Raw genomic sequence first — 5,827 nt, 5'->3', positions numbered from 1 at the left:
TGCAAAAGCTAATACAAAGTTGACACTTCTGCAGGCTAGGTTTCAGCAACAGTTCGCCTGGCACCCTGAGAAGGAAGGTAAACTGTTCTATGGCTTCAGACTTCACAGGGATGTAAATGAGGACAGATTTATTAAGCTGATTGAAACAGCTCATACTGGCTGAAACTCTGCAGCTGTAACCATTATGTTCCTGATCCTTGAGTCCCAAATGCAACCCAGCAAAATCCAATGTTTTAATCAAGACAGCAAGTGCCATGGCTTCTCCCCACTGCAGTCAGTTTAGAAATCAACACCAGCAGGGCTGCCAGGGAGGCAATTAGGCATTTTCCATAGATATCCTGATAAAGAAGCCAGTTATTTACAGCTTCCTGGCACATCAGTTACTTCAGTATTTCCTACACAACACTCAGAAAAGAGAAGCACTGTTTTTTGGGTTTTTTTTTTCCTCCCAGATAAAGGTGTTGTATTCAAGAGCCAATTAATTTTTCTTGTTCTTGGAGTTGGCTTCTATTTCCTCACCTGGATAACCACAAGCACATTTTTGTGAGCATTAGGTAACAAGAAAGCCTGCTGCTAATTCTTCCTTATCAGAGCCTGGGGAAAAATCTGAGCTGTTGGGTGAAAGCTAAAAAAACAAACAGAATAGATGGGAGGGGGAAGAGGAGTGAGAAATAATTCAGGAGTGAGTCAGTCATACTCCTCCTGCTTAGTCACCTGTAGTTGTGCTCTCCAGACACACTGAAGATCGGGAATAAGATTCCTGCCTGCCCTCCACCAACCCCCTCCTGACAAGGACTTGGAAAAAGAGATAGGGCAGAATTTGGGGAACCAGACACTAGAGATGCTTGTTTTCCAGTATAAGAGAGCTGCCAGTAGCCTCTTTTTGTTTCCCACCTCCTTCTGTTGGCCCTGCACTATTTTGCAGTTAAATCATCTTGATTCAACCTGTTAATCTGCTGGTCTGAGTTCCTCTGATGGTGCCCTGCAGTTTTGACATCGTAGGGGGTTGCCATGGAGAAGAGGGTGATGTCATTGACACAAAAAACACCGAACTTACAAATACAACAGGAACTAAGCTATTTATAAGAGCTGCTTCTCTTCCCCCACTCTTTGCTGAGGTGGGTGGAAGCAAAGACAGCAGCTCCATTCTTGATGTTTCTGTCAACAAGTTTCAGAAATGAATTTTCTTGTCAGAAAATATCCCAAGCCTGTGAGATTACTGAATGCTGTCAGCTTTCGGACTTCATTCATTAGAGCTAGATTTATCTTTCCCAGCCCCTCACTGGGTTTGAGGTTAAATAAGACTCATGTTTGTAGAGTAACTTCTACCCGGAAAATCTCTGCAGCATTACTGAGATACAACCACTTCTGGAAGGAAAGACATGTCACAAAAAGAGAGGGGACAGAGACCCTGGTTTATGTAAAGGCTTCACACTGCTTATAAGCACTCAGTAATAACTCATGGAATCACAGAACAGCCTGAGCTGGAAGGGACCCCCAAGGATCCTGTGACTATAGGTTTGGCCTTGGCTGTGTGGGGTTTGCACAATTCTTACAGAACAAATGTTTAGTGCATGTAAAAATGGCAAAACATAGAGGAGAGAAAAAGGAAGATAAAGAACTTAGAGAAGAACAAAAATAGTAATTTTAGAATGCACTTGGAATATGCCAGTTCAGTTCACATACAGGTAAAGTACTAATCCAGGCTGGCTCTTTAGGGGTAGATGCAGAACAATCCAGTGCCATTACTGCATATCAAGGAAGCATACCAATACTGAATTCTGCAATATTCCAACTTTTTTTTCCCTACAAAATGATTCCTGAGTGAATGATAATATAAAGTATTGTGCTACAAAGTACATTACTAATTTAACTTCAAGGAAATATACAACCCAAGATACTGAAAAATCAAGAGAATCCAAAGCACTGGGGAAAAAAAACCATCAGCTCAGGCCTAGAAACTGAACACTAACATTTGTCTTTTATCAGCATTGTGTCATCCAGCTCCTGATCCTGCTTGGTAAATCACACTTCCACACCAGCTGGAACCATGAGGTCAATAATTAAATAGCTTTGGATCATAGTTATTACAAAAGGAAAGTAGGGAACAAATATTTCTAGAATCAACAAATGAACAACATTGTTCCTCAGTCTTCACTGAATGACCTTGATATTTATGTAGTTTAATAATTTAAACTATTATGGAAATGAAACCTTCATATTTCTAAGCTTCCAAACAGCATCCAGCTTCTGCTGGATTAACTGAGCAGAGAGGCAAAAAAGTGTGAAATAGTAAGAACCAAAAGAATGAAACTGTTAAAGGAGTTCAGTGTTCCTTGTCATGCTTTAAAAGTGATCTGTACAAACACAGGCACATCCATGTGACTGCAGTGCCCATAGCCCAAGGCAAAAGGAAAGACTCCAACCACCAATTCCCCAGCCTACAGGCAAATAACTCACTTCAAATAAGAACTCAGCTTTTGTGCATCGAGGCATCCTTGGGGAAATCACTGGGGCACAGCAGGGAGCACAGCATCTCAGGAGCTGCACCTTAGCCCAAATGCATTTTGGAATATTATTTGGGAAAGCAGCAGAACAGAAGAAAGATACAGAATTACTTGCTGATGCTCATGCAGAAGGGGTGATTTGTCTTCTTTAAATAATAGAATCATTAAGGTTGGAAAAGATCTCCAAGAGCCCACCCAGCACCACCAAGTTCATTACTAAACCAGGTCATCTCCAAGTGCCACCTCTATATATTATTTAAAACCTGCCAGGGACACTGACTCAACCACTTTTTACTAAAGAGTGCCTTTAAGTCCCATAAGAATGGAGATTCTTCTCTGCCCTTATTGTTGCTCATTTATTTATAGAAGCATTTTTATACTGTCTTTCACAGCAGTACCCAGATTAAGTTTTAGTTGGGCTTTGGCCCTTGTAATTTTGTCCCTGCATAACCTCACAACATCCTTATAGCTCCCCTGAATTGCCCATCCCTTCTAGTTTACTCTGGAAAACCCCAAAATCCTAGTTTATTCTGTAAAATCATTTTATCTGCTAGCACAAGGCCAGACTTACACTTCTGATAATGTAGCAGTTATCAGGTGCATCTTTCTCTTCTGAGGTTTTCTTGATCTTTTTATTGAACACAAACCCCAGGCTGCAAAAGTCTCAGATACATATATTCTGAGTGCACTTATCTGATAAATTTTAGGAGATTTCCCAATTATCTCAGAGTTAGGATTTTAAATCTACAAATCACATACCTTTGAAGACCAGCAGACCATCACTACTCCTCAAGCTTCCATAAAATCTCTTCAGATGTTAAGTGAGAAAATAAAGTGAGTTTCAGAGATCCCAACGGATTAGTAAATGCTTGCAGGTGTACCTTAAAAAGCAATTAGGTTCTGTAACATCATTGGTCACTCCACTAAGAGCCACCAAGGAGGTAACCTGGACCACCTGTATTTCACAGGTGTAAGCAATGATCTTCATGAACCCTTAGAAACGGTGCAATCAACTCCAGCTGCAGCTTCCAGAGCCTTAAGGAGAAGAAAATGGCTCACACCTGTGGGGTTTGTCCCATCCACAGCTCAAGCACATTAAATCAGCCCCCATTTTTCACCTTTAGCATTTTTGGCTGCTGTTTTCCTTTGTGCACTTTTATGTATATAATAGGCATTAAAATTTTCCATAGCCCAGATTCCATCACTCTATTTTTTAATGATAACTCACCAGGACTTCTACATCTGGCTGTCACACAATTTCATTTTACCCTCTACCTGGTGTGGAACATTTTGTCCTGTCAGGATTTATAAATGCCTCTTTTCCCTCAGAAAATATTAAGACTGTTTTCATCTCCAAATATCCTGCAGGCAAGGCTGGTGTGTCTCCTACTTCATGACAAGTCTATGGCAATCCCAGCCTGCAAGGTCACAGAGCACTTGTGTGTTACACAATGATTCAAAAAGTGATGCTCAGGAAAAGCTTGTTTAAGGTTAGAGGCAGTTACTTGAACAGACAACAGGGATGTCCCAAGAGCTCCTGGAGTTCCTGTTACATGTTGGTGCAATCAGCTCATGGCATAGGGGAGGCAGAGACTGACCTGTACAGCAGAGAGGCAGAGTTCATCGAAGCAGAAGTGGGAACAAACATCAGAAGAGATGACTGCTCGTTCTTGTTGTACCTTCTTGCTCCTCTTCATTGTTTGTGTTTATTATGGAGAAATTTATAATGCCATGGCTGTTTCTGTTTTTAAACTACTGGGGGGCAATGTTGTGTTGTCTGGGATGTACATGAAGAGTAACTGATCATAGGCAGCCATATTAGACAAAGAAGGATTAGCACACTTCTTGTTTAGAAAGAAAACAGATGCCAACAGAAAAGTAATAGTGGAGTATTGCAGCTTTGAGTTAGATCTCATTTGAGTAAAGACAAATAGGTTCACTTACATATTTTAAAGACCTGAAGAACAGATTTCCTCTACTGAACTTCTGCTGAGAGCTCTTATCTCTGTTCAGCCTGTCCTCAAAAGCTTTCTGTGCAAATTAGACACAGGGAAGTTGTTCTGTACTGGCTACAAACACGCCTTGTCTGAGAAGTCCTTGGGATGACTGATACTTGGTTAGGAGCCTTCTCTTCCTAATCTACCTGGTATTCAGCTCAGTGCTGCAGGATATAAACTGAAAAAGTTGCAAGTGAGAGGACAGTGAGATTCCCCAGATTTTGTCTCAAAGGCAGTTAAAGGATTAGCAAAAGCAAAAAAATTTCAGTTAAATAAAAGAACAAACATGGCATCTTTTCAGAGCTAGCAGAAGTTAGCTGTGCATTGGATTCCTGAGTGCTCTACCAGTGATCTTGGCTCTAAACCCTGGTTCGAGACAGAGCATTGTTTATCTGCTAGCTCAACAGATGACTAATCAATGTACTACAAGAAGCATTCATTAAGGCATTAATGGACCAAAATAAATTCTTCAGCAGCTGTTTACATTCGATATTAAAGCTGGTCTACCAGGGCATTTAGGTCCAATTCCTGAATTAGAATATATAACCATAACCCTCTCAGAGAAAGTATAAAAAAAGGCATTAGGAATCCAAGACAGCAAAAAGAAGACAGGCCAAAGTAAGAGGAACAGTGATGGAATATGCAGAAAAAAAGCAGAAAAGAAGGTGGCTTGAAGCAATGTGGAAAAGATGAAACTGCGTTCCACCCCAAAATTTGGAGATAACACAAAGGGGGAGAACCAAACAGAACCATGGCTGGAGAATTCAACGAAATGAAAAAACACAGTCCATTTGGCCTCTTAGGGAGAAGAAATTGCTAACGATGCAGTTGTCTGCTTTCACTTTCCTGTGTGGGAGAAGCTGTTAAGGAAGTAAATCCCAAGTCTGAGAAGTTTCCCTTCACTTCAAGTACATAGTACCACCTTGGGTTTGAACTGGTAAATTCTGTTGTCTTGAATAAAATGAAGCCTTTGTACTGGTTTTAGTAATGCAGTACATAAAAGGTTAACACATATAACTATCCACAAAACCTCCCACAAAAGCCTGCCAACACATAACTTAGGGCAAATTGAGATTTCAGGGATGCTCAAATCCAGTCAGGAACTCCAGCCCTTGCAAAAGTAAAGAAAACTCTTGCCTTAAGAAGAAAAATGGTTTATGTGTGCAGCTTTTCCACTTGTGACTTCATCTACTTCTTCTTATGACAACTTTCTACAAGAACACATTCCAAGTAGACTCATTCAAGCTGTATTCAAGTGTCCAGGAAATCCCACGTGGTTATGAAAGCTGCCACCAAATGAGGGGCTTTTGCATCCAGCAGCCA

Source organism: Camarhynchus parvulus, chromosome 5, assembly GCF_901933205.1.
Source record: "Camarhynchus parvulus chromosome 5, STF_HiC, whole genome shotgun sequence".
Taxonomy (NCBI): domain Eukaryota; kingdom Metazoa; phylum Chordata; class Aves; order Passeriformes; family Thraupidae; genus Camarhynchus; species Camarhynchus parvulus.
The sequence above is the reverse complement of the archived record's forward strand: the minus strand, read 5'-3'. Positions refer to the sequence as shown.